This window comes from Canis lupus, chromosome 22 (genome assembly GCF_003254725.2).
Source record: "Canis lupus dingo isolate Sandy chromosome 22, ASM325472v2, whole genome shotgun sequence".
Classification (NCBI taxonomy): Eukaryota; Metazoa; Chordata; class Mammalia; order Carnivora; family Canidae; genus Canis; species Canis lupus.
Genome location: NC_064264.1, coordinates 1,757,165 through 1,774,670, shown reverse-complemented (window position 1 = coordinate 1,774,670; position 17,506 = coordinate 1,757,165). Strand labels below are relative to the sequence as shown.

Genomic DNA, 17,506 nt, shown 5'->3' with positions numbered 1-17,506 from the left:
GATTTTCAGCAATCAGCTGCCATTCACCAAGCACCCACTATGTTAAGTTTGCAGAGTATACAATACAGAGTTAAAATAATCCCTGTCCTTAAAGGCAGGGTATATTAAATGTTCCAGGTCAGGTATATGAGCACAGAAGAGAGAAATGGCATTTCTAGCTGAGGAGGAAATATGAACTGGGAAGATTTAATGCAAGGGGTATAGATCCTGAGAATATTTGACAGTTGAGATGAGGGAAAGGGTATTCTAAGAGTAAGCAACCTGAGCTAAAGTTTAGATGCAAATTATAGAGGCATTTGGAAAAGGAGTATTTCTATTTGGCTTAACAGCAGTTATTTGGTTATTGTATCACAATTATTACCGTAGTGGTAAGGTAATCTTACCTAGAGAAAAAAAAAAATCCCTGGTGGTAGGACTTTGGTTATGAAACCCTTTCAAAATTTCTCACTTGATTTGTTAAAATCCATAGACCCCCTAGTATTTGGGGCAAACTTGTCTAATTTAATCCTAGACTTCCTTCTAATTGTGGGTTTTTTTCCTTCAAATCATAATTCCTTTTTGGCTCTCAAAGGGTTGCAGGCAATCCAATACTCGTTTTCTTCTAAAAACAATCTCCTACATGGTTACACTCATTTCCCTACCTATTATTCCCCAATACCAATCTCTCTTTTCAATCTAGTGTAGGTGTTTTATTCCTTCCTACTTGATGCTTTGAATCATATTTCCTGCACTTGAAAGTCTCTGATTTCTTCATTTCATTGAATTAATTCTACTTATTCTTTAAGCCCAGCTCATCTCCCACCTAAGAAGTCTTTTCTGATGGTTTAAGTCCACATTTTCTGTGAGCTTCTACTGAACTTCAAGTCTGCACGACAGAATTTACACTCCACTATTTTCTAGTTGTTTCTCGTATGTTAGTACATATTTCCATCTAGGCTCAAAGTTCTATGCTGACAATGACCATCTTTTTTTGGACTGCAGCAAAGTACTGGCCATAGAATAGGCCCTTAAGAATCACTTGAAAAATTAAAACATTTTAAAGTAAACTCTATGCTACATGTGGGGTTTGAACTCATGACTGCAAGAACAAGATCTGTATAATGTACTGACTGAACCAGCTGGGGACTCCCAACTTCTAAAAAATTTTAAAGTTCCATTTTAATAACTATTTTTAGTGACTTAAAATTATATTTACTTTCACTCACAGGTTTGAGGCCTCAAATTATAACCAACTCAGATTTTTACACTATTCAAGAATAGATGTACATATGAGTAGAACTGTCCTACTGTACTACATGAATATGACATAACCATGATCAAAACCAGTGGCCATACTTGATAGTCCAATCCCCCCCCCCCTTTTTTTTAATCCAATCCCTTCTGATGCAATTTCTGACAGTAGGAGAGATCTACAAGTACATGGCCTTGCTTACAATCAACAGATTATAACTGAAAGTTTCATAATGCAAATCCTTTACAATGTACATCTTTAGGTGTGTGGTCAAATCATGAATACAATGTAATATTGTTCAGCTTGAAATAAAGTGAAATCTCCTTTAAGGAAATTGGAATTCCTCAAGTTGAATCCTCAGTTAATGTCCCATTAATTCAGTTAAATGCTTTATCTGATAAAATTTTAAAATTCTATTATTTTTCACTTATAGTACAGCAAGTACTTCTTTAAGTTCCAGTGGGGATTGTTTTTCTTTTTTTAACTGTCTCAAAAATCAAGATGTCGGTTTGACAAAGGGTAGGAGAAATAAATCTAACAATTTTTTTCTATAATGGCAAAGTTAAACATATAACTTGCAAAATTCTAATATTCAAGTTTCCACATAAATCTATAAGATTTAACTTTTTTCCTTTGCCTTTATAGTATGTCAATATAAAGAGTTACATGCAAAATGGTTATATTGGAGGATGATTTTGCTTAGGATTTTAAAAATATGGGGCAGGACAGAGCCAAATTCAATCTCTCACTTATAATTTTAAACTGAGGATTGGAGAGAGACTGCAACTTACTTAAGGTCATACATCTAACCAGTAGTAAGTACCACAGCCAATTTTTAAATATCTGAGTAGGACCACACTTAACTTCTCTGGGATAGGAACAGTTTAAACTTCTATTTACATTGTCATTTCTCTAGCAAAATAACCAAGCTACTTAAAACACTTCTTTAGCATAATATTCAGAAATATGAATTTATTGTACTGCATTATAACCTTTTGCTCTGCTTCATTTCATGGTCTTCTAAACCAGTGGGAAATCTTTAGCTTCTTTTACATGCTCAACTGTTATCTAAAAGAAATGGCACCTTGAGGACACTGAAGAGACTGGTATCAGAGGGAAGGGCTCTGAACAAAGTGACTTGGATGAATGAATAGCTGTACACACATTACTGAATGAGAATGAACTGATGGAACTTTGTCTGAGATCTTAAAAATAAGGACAAAATCATAGAAAATAACCAGATGTGCGTATCTAGAATCAAGTTACCGTAATGAGCATTTTCATTCCTAATTTATATTACTGGATCTTCCACATTATTCCTAATTCTTGTATGAACTCCTGAATGAATACTAATTCTAAGTTATTTCTTTAGAGATGCTTACATTATTTTCTGTGGGAGCAAGTAACAGAACCAAAAGCACAGTCTAAAAAGAATTAATCTAAAACATCCATTTTACTATTTTTATGAGAACTTTCATCTTTTCAACCATGAAAAATTAAATATAAAAATATTTACTAAAAGTAAACACTGAATGCACAAAAGTTCTAAAATTCTAAGATTGTTGATAACAGAATTCTAAAAGTTCTGACTTACATTTTAAAACTGCCATGTTAAAAATAAATCAGATTTATTCATTCAATATTAATTTAAATGTTTGCTGGATATCTACTATGTGAGATATGTTTTCAGTTTAGTTTTAATGTTGCTTTTATATGTGTAAGGAAATGGTTATTAGAAGTAACATCAGGTATCACTAATTTTAAAACTACAGTCCACACATGAATAAATTAAAATTATGAAGATACAAACAGTACAATTTTATATAAAAAGATTATCATACTAAGACAGGAAATGAAACAAAATGATAGTAATAGTAAATTTAGCTAGAAAAAGTAATTTCCAACCACTTTAGACCCCTCCGTGGCTAATACTACAGTAGGCTCCCTTATCCTTGGCTTGGCTTTCCATGGTTTCAGTTACCTGCTGTCAGCTGCGGTCCAGAAGCAGATGATCCCCTTCTGATGAAGTATCAGGTCTATAGTAGCCTAATGCTACATCACAAGGCTTATATCATTTACCTCACTTCATCACATAGGGATTTTATCGTCTCACATCATCACGAAGGTGAGTACAAGGTATCTTGAGGGACCACATTTAGGTTAACTTTTATTATTGTTACTGTAGGTTTTTTTTTTTCTTAGCAATTGTCAATCTTACTGTACCTGATTTACAAATTAAACTCTACCATGAGTGTGTGTGTGTGTGTGTATAAATATATATATATTATTATACTAGCTGTGGTTTCATGCATCCACTGGGAGTCTTGGAACATATCCCCAAAAGATAAGAGGGGACTACTACATGCAGGCCTGGATTGAAGATGAGGTTGTAAGAGGATTTCACCATCTCATGCTTCCTTTGTGCCATGTGTTGTATCTAGAATCTAGATATCAAAATCCTATTCTAAAGCAAGGATATCTCAGGCTTTTTACTTGTCTAAAAATGAGGATAAAAATTAAAAATAAAATAAAATTGAGGAGGATATGGAGTATTCTCTGGAGGCGAGAAGTTTATTTTAGAAAAGTGATCAAAAAATGAAAACTAGTTTTAGAGTAGCAAACGTGTTCGGTAAGTTACCAAGGAATTCATCTGTTAACTATAAAACACCTAAATATTTGACAAGGTAGGTAGGTTATGTCTAGTTTGGGTGGATTAACTATGAAGAGCAACAGAGGCTATGTTGTATAGTGAACAAGCTATTAAGATTCGTTTGGTAATATACCTGGGGCCCTCAAACGAAAGTAGAGCCCAGAAACTAGATTTCCCAATGCAGAGCAGAGCATTGGAAGGTCACAGGTTTAGGCAGACGGGGTTCAGGATTGTGTACCGTGGAGTTGAGGCAGGCAAGGTTTGGGAGGGAGAGTAGCATGAACACAAACGCAGTGCTAGGTAAAGGAGGAACGCCCAGATCTCAGGTAAGGATGCAAACGAACACATCTATTTCTTGAGGTGGTAGAAACAGAATTAGTTACAAAGAGCTTTCTGGTCAGATTCTTACACACAAGCTTGTATGATTTCATCGGCTTAAGCAAGGCTGACTTGGACTTTAAAGCTGTCTTAAGCAAACTACTATAGGGTCAATCAGATCATCGATGAAGTGGGAACAAAAGGCCATTAAGTAATTTTAATACTTTTTAAAGTACTTAAAACTTTTAAAACCCTGAATCTTGAGAGGTTGGAGAAGCTAACTGAAATTCCTGACCTCCATAGTGCTTTCTTGTAAAATCTGAGAAAGAACATCTGGGAATCCATTTCAGCCTGCTACAGACAATTTTTCTTAAGACTTACATCAGATATATTGTCAAAGTTTTTCTTGCCTATGTTACCTAGGAGATAATGAGAAATAAAGAGCCCTTACAAAATAACTATTTCACATATAAAACTCTTATTACCTGGCAAACATCATTTCATGTTTCTAATTTATCTTTCCTTCTGATCCTTCGGTGAAATTGTGATCCTGGTGATCTATAAATAGGTTTGACCTAATTGAGACTGAGAGACTTCCACTGAAAAGCAAGATCTAATTTCTGGCTGCCTAGGGAGTGGTTTTGAGTGGCCCAATATCGGGATCAATGTATTACATACCAAGGAAAGGAACTACCATGTTACTGATGTTGGTGCTAGGCGAGGCCACCAGTTCTACATCCTACATTAGTCATAAATGGGCAGAGTTAATACACAGTCTCTGGACTCAAGCCTGTTAGGCTTATGGCCCAACAGCAGAGAAATAGGAAAATCATCACAGTAGGATGTAAGATAAACAATAAAAACTTATGAGGATGATAGTACAGAAAAGGGACTTATGTTCCGTGTGTATGTGGAGAGGCTGAGAGGAGGTTGCCCTTCTAAGCTAATACCTGAGGAGGTTTCTAAAAGCTAAGAGTAAGCATTTGCTATACTGCCTGGAAATGCTCAATGAGACAGAATGAAGTTTATTTTTTTTTAAGCCCTGCCAGAAGTCCAATTCTTTAAATTGATAGGAAATACTAAGAAAATAATATGTCTGATAGCTTAGGGATTATCTGCAAAACAAGTCACAATTTATATCGCATAGTTTGCAGCCTTTTAGCTACAAAAGGTCTGTTTTTCTTAGATTCTAATGAGCTTCCAGAGATACACAGCGTGTTTGAAATGACAATGGTGCTTGATGCTTTACTGCCTTAAAAACAATACAACCAGGTGTAACATAGGTTGTGTAGACTTTATTCTGGACAGTTAGGTGGGGGCAGTTTACCCAGGACTATGCCATTATGCTGAAGCTGACTGAATTCATTTACCTGCGTGTATGTCCGTGGGCCATACAAACACACTCCATGTCAAATCTCACCAAAACACACTTCTAAGAACATGTCTCCCTGAAGTGGGACAATAGTACCATCATGGAATATTCGAGAAAATGATCTGCTTTTGGTAGAATATTTCCACATACAAATCTATCTTTAAGGTATCCGTATTATTTTTTAGCATTTTAGTGCTTAATGTTTGTTAATTTTATCTCCTCTACCTCTTAATATAGGACAGAAGCTGTAAATATAATTACTAAGAGCATGATATCTGCAATCAAACCACCTGAACTTGAGTAACTGGCCATCCCCACCCCTTACAAGTTATGTGGCATCAGGCATACTGTTTTCCTGTAACTTCCATTTCTTTGCTTCTAACACAGGGGTAATGATGAACTTCCCTCACCAGGTACTTATGAGACTTAAGTGGGTTACAAAATGTAAAAGTTTCTGGGAAAGGACAGTGAATGTACTAACAGTTATTTCTATCACTAATAGCAGTATCTAAAGCTTGGTTTCTATATGCAGTTTGAAAAAACCAACCCTTTGGTATTAAAATACTTTAAAATTTGATTTGGGTCATCTTCACTAAATTATGTAAACAATAAAAAATTATTGGTTTATTTCCCAGAGTGGTAAATACACCTTAAAAAATGTGCCACAGTTGACGTTCATTATTGTATTTACAATTATCTCATATCCATAATGTCTCAAGTAATTTTGAAGAGAACCAGAGTAGTTTGAAAAAGTACTTAACTATAAAAACTCTTAAAGGCCTGGATTAAAAGATGTCATAAAATTATCTTAGCCAAGCCATAACATTGTCTCAACAATGATTTGGCCCCATAACAACTGGCAAAGATACTACAGAATCATTTCCTGCATATTTGATGCCAGAATCAACTAGACCCCACTGCCAACTTCAGAGTGATATTGATCCTCCTGGGAACACTCCATTTAATAAGTTACTGAGCACCTACTATGTGCCTGGTGAGACATGAAAAACTCTATTTGAAGCTGGATCCCCCTATATTTTACTACAAAAAGAGAATCCCATGAGTGGTAATTCTAAGTCCAAGCCATGGCCCTGCAGTCTTATGAACATACAAGCACCACAAAATATAAACATCAAAGAATGCCTGGTTGATAACTCATCTCAAACTAAAATGTACAATTAAGATTTCTGTAGAATCAATTCCTTCCTGTAAGTTTATCTGTATTTTTCAACTTTTCTCTCTTTTGGTCTTAAGAGGAAAATGAAAACTTAATAATCTAGTTCTATACCAGATTTGTCCAATAGCCTTCAAAAAGTTATCCTTCTTGAAAACAAATGCCAACCTATGAAAGCTTTTAGTATTTAAATATTATGTTCCAACTCTAGTATTTGATAAGTTAACATTTTCATTTATTTCATAGTTCTGACAAGTGACCTGTTTCTGGAAATCTTGAACTTCTTAGGGCACCTTCCTTAGACATTGTCAAGTCTGTTTAAACAATGATTATCAGTAGAAACTATCCAAAAGCAAAACAAAAAAAATTCCATCATTTCCCTATCACTTTCTTTAATCAAAAATTGTCCTTTGTTAGCACAAATGCTCTTGTATTTTAAAGGAGTTAAGATGATGTATTCATTTTCTTCATTTCAAATAGTATCTTTAAACCTAACTACCCCCCTCATTCCCATTTCATCACTTTTGAGGTCCTCGATAAAGCAGTCCACTTCTATAATGCACACATTCAAAGCTGGTAAAAAGCCCTTGCTTGTTTTAAGGAGCTGTATTTTCATCTCTGAAACTTGATCTTTCTGGTTTTGCTCTTTAGTGCAAAACAAAATACCCAAGCTTCAAGATTGTTACTTGTCCTTTTTTTTTTTTTTTTTTTTTTTAAGATTTTTATTTATTTATTCATGAGAGACACACAGAGAGAGGCAGAGACAGAGGCAGAGGGAGAAGCAGGCTCCATGCAGGGAGCCCGACGTGGGACTCGATCCCGGGTCTCCAGGATCATGCCCTGGGCTGAAGGCAGCGCTAAACCACTGAGCCACCTGGGCTGCCCTGTCTTCTCTTTTTCAAGAAGTTTCTCAATACCTTCATCCATTCCTTAGGATATTTGAACACCCCATTTTCAATTCTCTGAATGCACTCTAGTTGGTTCACACCATATTCTACATGTATCCTGATATGAGCCATACACACCAAGACTTCCAACCACGATGGTTTATGGGTTTATTAGCATATAATAGGTTTATTAGCATATAATAGGTTAACCTAAATAAACCGTTTTCATGCTAGTTTTGAAATCTGTTCAAACTCTACCTAAATTCCAAATTAAATTATCCAACTTGGCTATCCACAAACCAAGACCATCTGGTATTGTTGAAAATAAGAGTACACTAAAGGAATTCTCTTTTTTTGGATTGGGGGGGGGGGATTTACTTTCTTAATGAATATAGGAAGTATAATAAAAACACCATAAACGTTTCCTGAAGAGTATAACTAGTAGAATTTTCTAAAATGAGTAAGTCAACACTTTTTAAAGGTCCCAATTCCTTGAATTTTAGAGGTAAACACATCTAAGAACCATTAATTTTTAAAAATGGTACAATAGCTTATTTATTATGGACCTGAGGCTTTACCTATGGGTGGTTTTCCTGTTTTTTTTTTTTTTTTTTTTTTCCAAAGGATGCAATAAACCACTAAAACGCTGACAAAACTGGTACAACAAAGGGTCTGACTTGAAATCTGTGCCATAGGCCTGTTTTGGTGACAAATACCCCTCCCTTCCACAAATAAAGTAAGAATTTTAGGCTTCCCGAAAATATTTTCTTTATTCTACTAGCCAAGTTTTCAGGTTCTAAACCGTTCTAATTTACTATTAAGAGTTTTAGTTAAATTATAAAATATTTACATGTGAGAAAAACAAGTTAAGACATACCACTTTTGCTTACATTCTAAATAGATCAACAGAAAGGTCATACACTATGAATTCATACAGTTGTGTCATATTCATTTAGCCATGTTTTGAACTGAAGTGTCTATAATTGTTAATGCTTTTTGAGTACCAAATACAAATCCCACAATTTTAGAACAGCTCAGCCTTTTGATAAATTTGATATGGTTGTGGGGATACAAAAGAAACAAACTCATAATTTATCAGTCTTAGATTTCTCTTTGAGCAAATCTTGACCCAGTATTACACATATTTCAGTATTTTTCTTACTTTCCTGCTAAAAAAAACTTCAGTGACTTCCCATGCTTCAGATGCTTCTGAGCACTATGGAAAGGTACCCTTGGGGCTGGCATGAAGGTGTGCTAAAGGAACAGATAGGGTCAACAAGATGTATCTTCTCATCTGTTCAAATTTGCTAATCATGAGAAAAAAAGTTAATAAATTTAAAGCATTTTTACAGTAAAATATTTTTTTTAAGATTTGTTTTTTAATTTACTTATTCATAATAGAGAAAGAGAGAGAAGCAGAGACACAGGAGGAGGGAGAAGCAGGCTCCATGCCGGGAGCCCGACGTGGGACTCGATCCTGGGACTCCAGGATCGTGCCCCAGACCAAAGGCAGGTGCTAAACCACTGAGCCACCCAGGGATCCTCTACAGTAAAATATTATGGAACAAATTATAAAATTAGTAGTTTAAGGTATGTTTTAGAAATGTAAAATTTCTTAGCCAGAAGCATATCTCATCTCTCTTTTCTAGAGGGAGATGCTCTACATTTCTATCCCTTGTATAGTTATGAATTGGATTAAGAAATAAAAATTTGCTAATCCTATTATGCAACTAGAAGGGAATAAAGCTGATAATAGTTGCTACTGGATGGTAAAAATGTGATTTAAAAAAAATTTTTATTTATGATAGAGAGAGAGAGAGAGAGAGAGAGAGAGAAGCAGAGACACAGGCAGAGGGAAAAGCAGGCTCCATGCACCGGGAGCCTGACGTGGGACTCGATCCCGGGTCTCCAGGATCGCGCCCTGGGCCAAAGGCAGGCGCTAAACCGCTGCACCACCCAGGGATCCCCAAAAATGTGATTTTTAAAAACAGAATTTTTTTTTTGCCATTTCCAAGATTTCTATGCCTATGTGTTACATTTATGCTAGAAGAAATTAAGACAAATCTTTTTAAACAGGAAATTTTTTTTCCTATTGAAAAATAATTTTTTTAAAGTAAGCTCTATATCCAAAGTGGGGCTTGAACTTATGACCAGAAGATCAAGTCACATGCTCTACTGACTGAGCCAGCCAGGTGCCCCCAAAACAGGAAAATATCCTTAATTTTTAGATCTGAAAATTTGTTTAATTGCTGTTAAGTATTTATAACCATAAAACTAGATTTTTCTTTACATAGTTCATTAATATGGTTTCAAAATTAAAATAGATTTTTTTTTCATACTTACCTTTTGAGGTTTTGGGGGCTGGAAGAATGGAGAAATGACAGTGAAACCACACAACAAAGAATTCAAGAAGTGATTCTTGAGTTCCTTTCAATACTCTTTTGAAAACAGATTGTTCCCCTACAGCTGATTTTAAAATTACCTAATTTTTGAAATTATCTGTTGTTCAGTTCTTCCCTGATAGTTAATTCTTCATTATCACTTTTAAAGTTCCTGAACTCAGTAGGATTTCCATTTACAGATTTCCGGAGGGGACTATGTGGTTTAAGTCTGCTTCAAATAATCTTTTTTTTATTTTTCAAGTATTTCTCCTTTTCAAAAAACAAACTTCCCTTTCCTCGAATCACAGAAATCATACATGCTTATTTATAATCATGAAAATATGATTCACCTCCTCACCCTAATAAGATTTGTTTCACACCCATAGTAAACCAGTAATAACAGTTTAGTAAATGTATTCTAAGGAGGCTGTTCATAATATCTGACATATCTTTACTTAATATGAACAATTTCTAGCTGATTAAATATTCATTGCATTATTTTAAATACCTGCACAGTATTCCACTCAGCATGTTATTTAATCAGCTTTTATTACTGGACACTTTAAAAACTCTTCCCAATTTTTAATATTATAAACAACACTATAATAAACACATGGATTATTTCTTAAAATATTTATTGCTTTTACAATATTGAAAAATTAAAATAATTTATTATTCTTTTAAATATGCTAAAATCCTAGAGATGTCTTTGGCTGGTCCATACTCAATTAATAGGTGAGAGAGAGAGAAAAGGACAGAGAGAAAAAGGGAGGGAAGGAAGGGGGAGAGAGGGGGCCAGAGGGAGAGAAGGGAAGAATTTTTCATGTAACTGAGGGAAAAAAAACCAACTGTATTACTTATCAGCATAAAATTAGTATTTAAACTTTGGAACCTGATACTTAGGCTGAAGTTTTCAAATTCTGGGCATCTTAGTCCACTTGCTTTTCTTCATTTTGTTTATAAAATAAAAAAAAAAATTTAAAGGATTTTACTAATTTATTCATGAGAGACACAGAGAGAGAGGCAGAGGCACAGGTAGAGGGTAAAGCAGGCTCCCTCTGGGGAGCCCGATGTGGGACTCAATACCGGGTCCCCGGGGTCACATCCTGGGCCAAAGGCAGACACTCAACCGCTGAGCCACCCAGACATCCCATAAAATTTAAAAATTTTATTTATATGGTTAATACATTTAAAAGGTTAATATGGATTAATAAATGAGGTCCAATTAATGACCTCAGTGTTATGTCCCTCAGGTGTGTTAAGTTAGAGAAAAAGGTTAAGAACTATGGATATAAAGCGTTCATATCACAAGAAGGAGGGATAATACCGTATTTTTAAAAAAGATCTTATCTATTTATTCAGGAGACACACACACACACAGAGAGAGAGAGAGAGAGAGAGAGAGAGAGAGAGAGGGGGGCAGAGGGAGAAGCAGGCTCCACGCAGAGAGCCCGATGTGGGACTTGATCCCAGGTCTCCAGGATCATGCCCTGAGCCGAAGGCGGTGCTAAACCGCTGAGCCACCTGGGCTGCCCTAATACCATATTTTTAAAGTAAGGAAACATTTACCACACATAAGAGGTCTCGCTCATTTCTAAGCATGTATAAGAATTAGTTGAGGGAGAGTGGCAGTCAGTGAAATGGCATAAATAAAGGCAAAAAAAAAAAAATGGATCGAGATTAGTTCACTTGCAGAAAAATGGAAAAACTTGATTAGTCAGGGAAAGTTCATGAGGTATAAGCTAAGGAGTTTAACTGTTATCCTATAAGCAAAAGTAGTGTTTTAGGAAGATTAAATTAGTGGGATATATACTATAATGAATGAAACAATTATAGGCAAAGAACTCCTCAGATAAGAAGCTACAGAACAGGTGAGAAATAATGAAATCCTTAATTATGGCAGCACTTCCAGAAGGAAGGAGTCCAAGATGGCAGTGATTCGTCTGGGTAAATGACAAACATGAGTAAGGCACTGACCTTACTCCTGGAGTATCTCCTGGAGCCCTTAGCTTTGACAAGGTATACTGATCAAGTGGAAAACAACTTCAGAGCCATCAAAGCACAATTTGTAAAAATGCAATCATCACACATGTACCTATTAACCAACTATTTAAACATTCTGTTTATATTCTAAATATAAACCTAAACTCTAACCCTGAGTCAGATTCATAAAAATACTGTTCTACCTACAAAGGTCAAATAGGCTGAAGCACATACCATTCTCAAGCTTTTCTTAAAGATGTATGAAAAATTAAATCTGTAGATCAAGCTAAAAGTTTAAACAGCCATAAAATCTAGCCCCTATAAACTCTTTGATTCCATAAGCTATGAATCTCTTCTTGTATATTTAATCATAGCCACCCAGATCTCCTTGCTATTCCTTGTACACACCAAAAATGCTTCAGCCTCAAAATCTTTGTAGTTGTTATTTCATCTGCCTGAAAGGCTCTTTTCCCAGAAACCTAATGATTTGTTCCTTATCGTTTTAAAAATCTTTGTCTAAATACCATGTCTGAGACGTAATATTTAAAAACATCTCTCTCCTGCATTCTAAACAACTTTATTCCATCCTTTATACCCCCCTCCCTTGCATTATTTTTCTACATAGAACTCATTATCATCTGACACACCACATATATAGTACTTTTCAGGTTTTTTTCTATGTTCTATTACATTCACCTCACTCCCAAGACAGTAATCTCTATGAGGGCAGAAATTTATGTTTTGCTTAGTGCTGATCTTTAGCATTTACATAGAATAAATTTGTACCTCTCTTTATATAAATATTTCAAGTCTATTTTTAATGCGCCCTGTCAAACATTAGCATTTTCACACTGCCACAAAATATTCATGAAAATATAAACATATTAATATAAAAATCTACATTAAGTATTTTAAAGTTTACAAATTCTCTTAAGAAATGATGTACTTAAACTTTCTTGACTTATACTACAGGACAACAAATACTCTTGCTTGCTTCATGCCAAAATTGCAGTTTTAATTGATGATTGGTAAACTTAAAAAAGTCTCCTATAATTTACTATCATATGCATTAAGTCCAAAAAAGAAAAAGGTTTTAGTGGTACCGTAAGAACTTATATTCCTGAAATGCTAGAATATAAGCAATCCCAAAATCTAAAAATGAAATGTGGAAATAAACTCTGAGGTGGTTTAAATTCCTACCGCTTCCTAAAGATATTTCTTAATAGAATAATCCATGGTAAGTGGCTAAATTATAAAACAAAGATTAAAAAAATACTTTTAGATTACAAGTTAATCAAATTGAGTAACATTTTATATAAAAGTAGCTTAAAAGTTCTTCTTTCTCAGCACAACTTCTCAAATAAAATCTAACCTACAGCATATGATAGAAACAATAACATTTTCCAGGTAGTTTTCATTTCTTCAAAACACAGAAGTTCAATCACAAGGATACAATTAATATCAAGGTTCCACAGAATTAAGGGGGACCTGTAATTATTAAAATGCTAATTTAAGTATTTTACTCATAAAAGTTTTTGCATGAATTCCATGTATTAGTAATCAAGGAATAGACTCAAATAGATATTATAAATGTTAAATTTAATTTCAGTATAATAGGGACAAAAAAAAAGCAACTAACTTGTCACCCTGCACAGTAACTTTAACATAAAAGGTTTAAACTTATTTTGTCAATATTTTCTTCATTGTATATAGCTTTAAAAAAATATCAGAAATCTGTGAGATATATATTTATAAACAAACAAGGCAAGAACATATACTCTCACATTTCTGGTGAGTTAATTCTGCATTAAAGGGGCTTAAGTTATTTGTAATAAGATAGAAATTACAAGAAATCCTTTGACAGAGGTAAGAAAATAAACAATTTTAGCTGGAAATCATGATGTTCTCATTTCTTCTCCTAGGTATGCAAATAACATGTCTAAATACTTACTAGAGCCAAATCTATCTCAAAAGTTTGGGACATTAATTTTTCTCCTTTCTGTCAATACTCAATGAGAAATTAACACTTAGAATAAAACGTTTTCGATGAATAAAGGATAGTAATATCCACCTGCAAAAGGAAAAAAAATTGATTTAGAATGTCAACTTCTAAATAAATCATTAACTTAGAGATCACGGTTTATGAAAGTATAATCTTGCTAATCCAATTATGACTAACCTGAGCATGCATCCATAATGATACTTTGTGGCTAACAAACATGTAATTTCTATAACAACTAAAAAGATATATAATTGAATGAAGAAAACCTTTATGGTTAAGTACAGAATTTAGTCTAAGGCCAAATTTTCATAACTACTATCACTTATTAGAATGTGTGATCTTAAGAGATCTGCATTTAAATATAGCATGTAAATTGAGTTATTCAACTATTAAAATATTCCTCTATCTCTTGCATACTTGCCTGAGTCCTCTGAGTTAGTTCCAAACTCAATCCATAAGATTTAATATGCTAAATATTGAAATTATTTTGCATCAACTTAAAAAGAAACTGAATGAAAAAGATGAGGATTTTTTCCAAAGATGGAAAAAATGAAATTTAACATACATCCTATTTTTTCTTTGTAAAATAGCCAAATTTAGGTTATTAAGGGGTCTGTTATTTTACTATTTTCTCTTTATGTGTTCAAAATTACACAAAGATGGAAGTGTATTAACGCATACAAATAAAACTACCAGTTCTGCCGAATTACCTAAAATGTGTTTCATTAGGTACCGACAGGCCATTTCCTCTTCTTTAGTAAGAGACTGGAAAGAAGTTGTATGCTGTTACAATAAATTTCAATGTAACAGTTTTTCTATAGTTTTGCACTTCACCAATATTTCAATTTTCCTTTAATCTTTTTTTTCTAAAAGATTTTATTTATTTATTCATGAGAGACACAGAGAGAGGCAGAGATACAGGCAGAGGGAGAAGGAGAAGCAGGCTCCTTGCAAGGAGCCCGATGTGGGACTCAATCCCCGATCCTGGGATCATGCCCTGAACCAAAGGCAGAGGCTCAACTGCTGAGCCACCCAGGCGTCCCAAGTTTTCTTTAATCTATTCTCAGGATTAAGACAAGCAAAGTTTTCATTTAGCTGTAATAGCCCCAAATGTTCCTTCTTCACATCTGGAGGAGTTAAATACAAAGATTCACCTAGTAAATGTAAAAATCCAGGTTTTCTGTCATTCAGATTAGATTAAATATCATTTCCCAAAATTAAGTCAAAATATACTTAGGAAAACAAAAACAGAAAAAAGAAATCAAATTCCTGAGTTGTTCTGGAAAATACTACACAAACTTTGTAGTTTATTCAATAGATATTTCTAAGTATTGAGATGTTAAATCCTGAATCCTTTCAGTGAAATTAAAAATTATCATTATTTGTTATAGTCTTTTTATAAAATAGTTGAAATAAAGGAAAACAGGTTAAGAGCTTGATGAATGATTTTTAAAACACCAAGGCAATACATATTTCCATGTAAAAGCTGGCATTTAATTCTAGCTATCATATATATGATATGCTGCTTACTTATTTGAGAGAAAATTCTTTTGCATAGGAAAAACTGTTCTTAAAACAGTTTATCATATAGTTTCTTTACCTTCAAATGATAATTTAAACAGAAGATCATCGAATACAATTCCTTAAATATATTTTTTAAAGATTTATTTATTTATTTATGATAGACTTCTAGAGAGAGAGAGAGAGGCAGAGACACAGGAGGAAGGAGAAGCAGGCTCCATGCCGGGAGCCCGACGCAGGACTCGATCCCGGGACCCCAGGATCGCGCCCTGGGCCAAAGGCAGGTGCCAAACCGCTGAGCAACCCAGGGATCCCCCAATTCCTTAAATTATATTTGAAATACTTTTTGAGCTTCTAAAAGCGGCAATAATTAGAAAATGATTTGTTAAGAACTGCTCTTATTCTGTAGATTTTCTGCTTGGATACAGTTGAAAAGATTAAGATATTCTTTGTAGAAAAGGAGGCCAGAAGTGTAGTATACTACACAAACATACCTCTGTTATCCTGAATATTAATTTTTAGCTTAATGACTTAATAAAACAACAAAATAAAAAGAAGGTAAACTTTTTCCTTCCAATCTTTAGAATTAAATTTTTTTTTAAATTTTTATTTATTTATAATAGTCACAGAGAGAGAGAGAGAGAGAGGCAGAGACATAGGCAGAGGGAGAAGCAGGCTCCATGCACCGGGAGCCCGACGTGGGACTCGATCCCGGGTCTCCAGGATCGTGCCCTGGGCCAAAGGCAGGCACTAAACCACTGTGCCACCGAGGGATCCCTCCTTCTAATCTTAAAGTAAAAATTTTGACTTGTGTTTGTATCTATAAAATTAATAACTATTATAACAATTTTTACTCTGAAATTAAATATTGGATATAAAAAAAGTCAAACAAGGCCTTTATATTTTTAACTTGTCAAAAATCTTCAGCTAAGGATTTAGAAAAACATTTTAATAAAAATGAGGAAAAAACAATATGAATTAGAAGGCATATATTAAGATTGTAATCTGTTGTGTGGGACAAATTATTTGAGTTTCTGTTTCCTGAGCTAACCAAAAAAATAGGCTGGTCATCTGCAAGGTCTTTCCTACCTTTGAAATTATGATTATGAGAGCATTCTGAGACCCAGGATTTCAGGAATTTAATTCATATGTTTTGATAGTTCCTTTTTCCCTTATAAGGAAATAATCAGAAACATTACTAAAAACTGTTTCCTAAGTTCTGTTCAGAATGTGTATTTTATAACACACACTGGTGAGATAAACAATTATCTTTAATTTCATTTTACTAGGGAAACAAAGGAGAAAATATTGGAAGAAAAAATTTCAGTATTTACATTAAATATGATATGCATTAAAATACATTTGACTCTGTATAAGCTCTTTCAATAACCACTTCATGGCATTCAACACAATTATGAAATTGCAATTATATTATTTTACTCTATTTTTAAAAGATTTTATTTTATTTTAAAAAATATATGTATGTAATTTCTACACCCAACATGAGGCTCGAACTCATGACCCTGAGATCAAGAGTTGCATGCTCCTCTGAATGGAGCCAGCCAGGTGTCCTGCAATTATGTATTACTTTAGTACAAATATAATATATCCGAAATGTTAGTACTTATTTTTATAGAATACTAAACATCACAAGATTATCAATAATATTGAAATTATCAATAAAAGTGAAGATATATCAATAATATTAAGACACATTAAGACATATTAAACTGTAAAACATATTATACTATAAAATATCAAACTGTAGAGTATGGCCAACCTTACTTCAGCAGCACAGTTAATACTGGAGATAATTTTAGAATCTTAACGCCAATATTTACGTGCTGCTAAGGCACTGCTGACATCACTATCATAAGAGCTATGAATAAAAAGAAATATATTTTCTTCAGAAGATCAGATCCTTGTATTTTTGAGGCAGCACAATATGGCCTGCACCTTTTCAAAATCCACAAACCATTATGTGCTG

The 17,506-nt window shown here is 34.0% G+C and overlaps 1 protein-coding gene across 30 annotated transcripts in view; it reads right to left on the bottom strand.

The window, feature by feature from the left end:
• Window positions 1–17,506, bottom strand: part of LOC125753350 (uncharacterized) — a 90,108-nt gene that overhangs the window by 47,497 nt on the left and 25,105 nt on the right. For 16 of the 30 annotated variants that reach the window (XR_007404954.1, XR_007404966.1, XR_007404967.1 and 13 more), the window contains one exon: window positions 13,948–14,067. The exons of 6 other annotated variants lie outside the window; for them this stretch is intronic. The gene's annotated coding sequence lies outside the window, so the exon portion shown is untranslated. Of the gene's footprint in view, window positions 1–2,223; window positions 2,300–10,632; window positions 13,485–13,947; window positions 14,068–14,708; window positions 16,691–17,506 lie in introns of those variants that run through there. 8 more of the 30 variants (XR_007404973.1, XR_007404971.1, XR_007404961.1 and 5 more) reach the window with 5 other exon arrangements.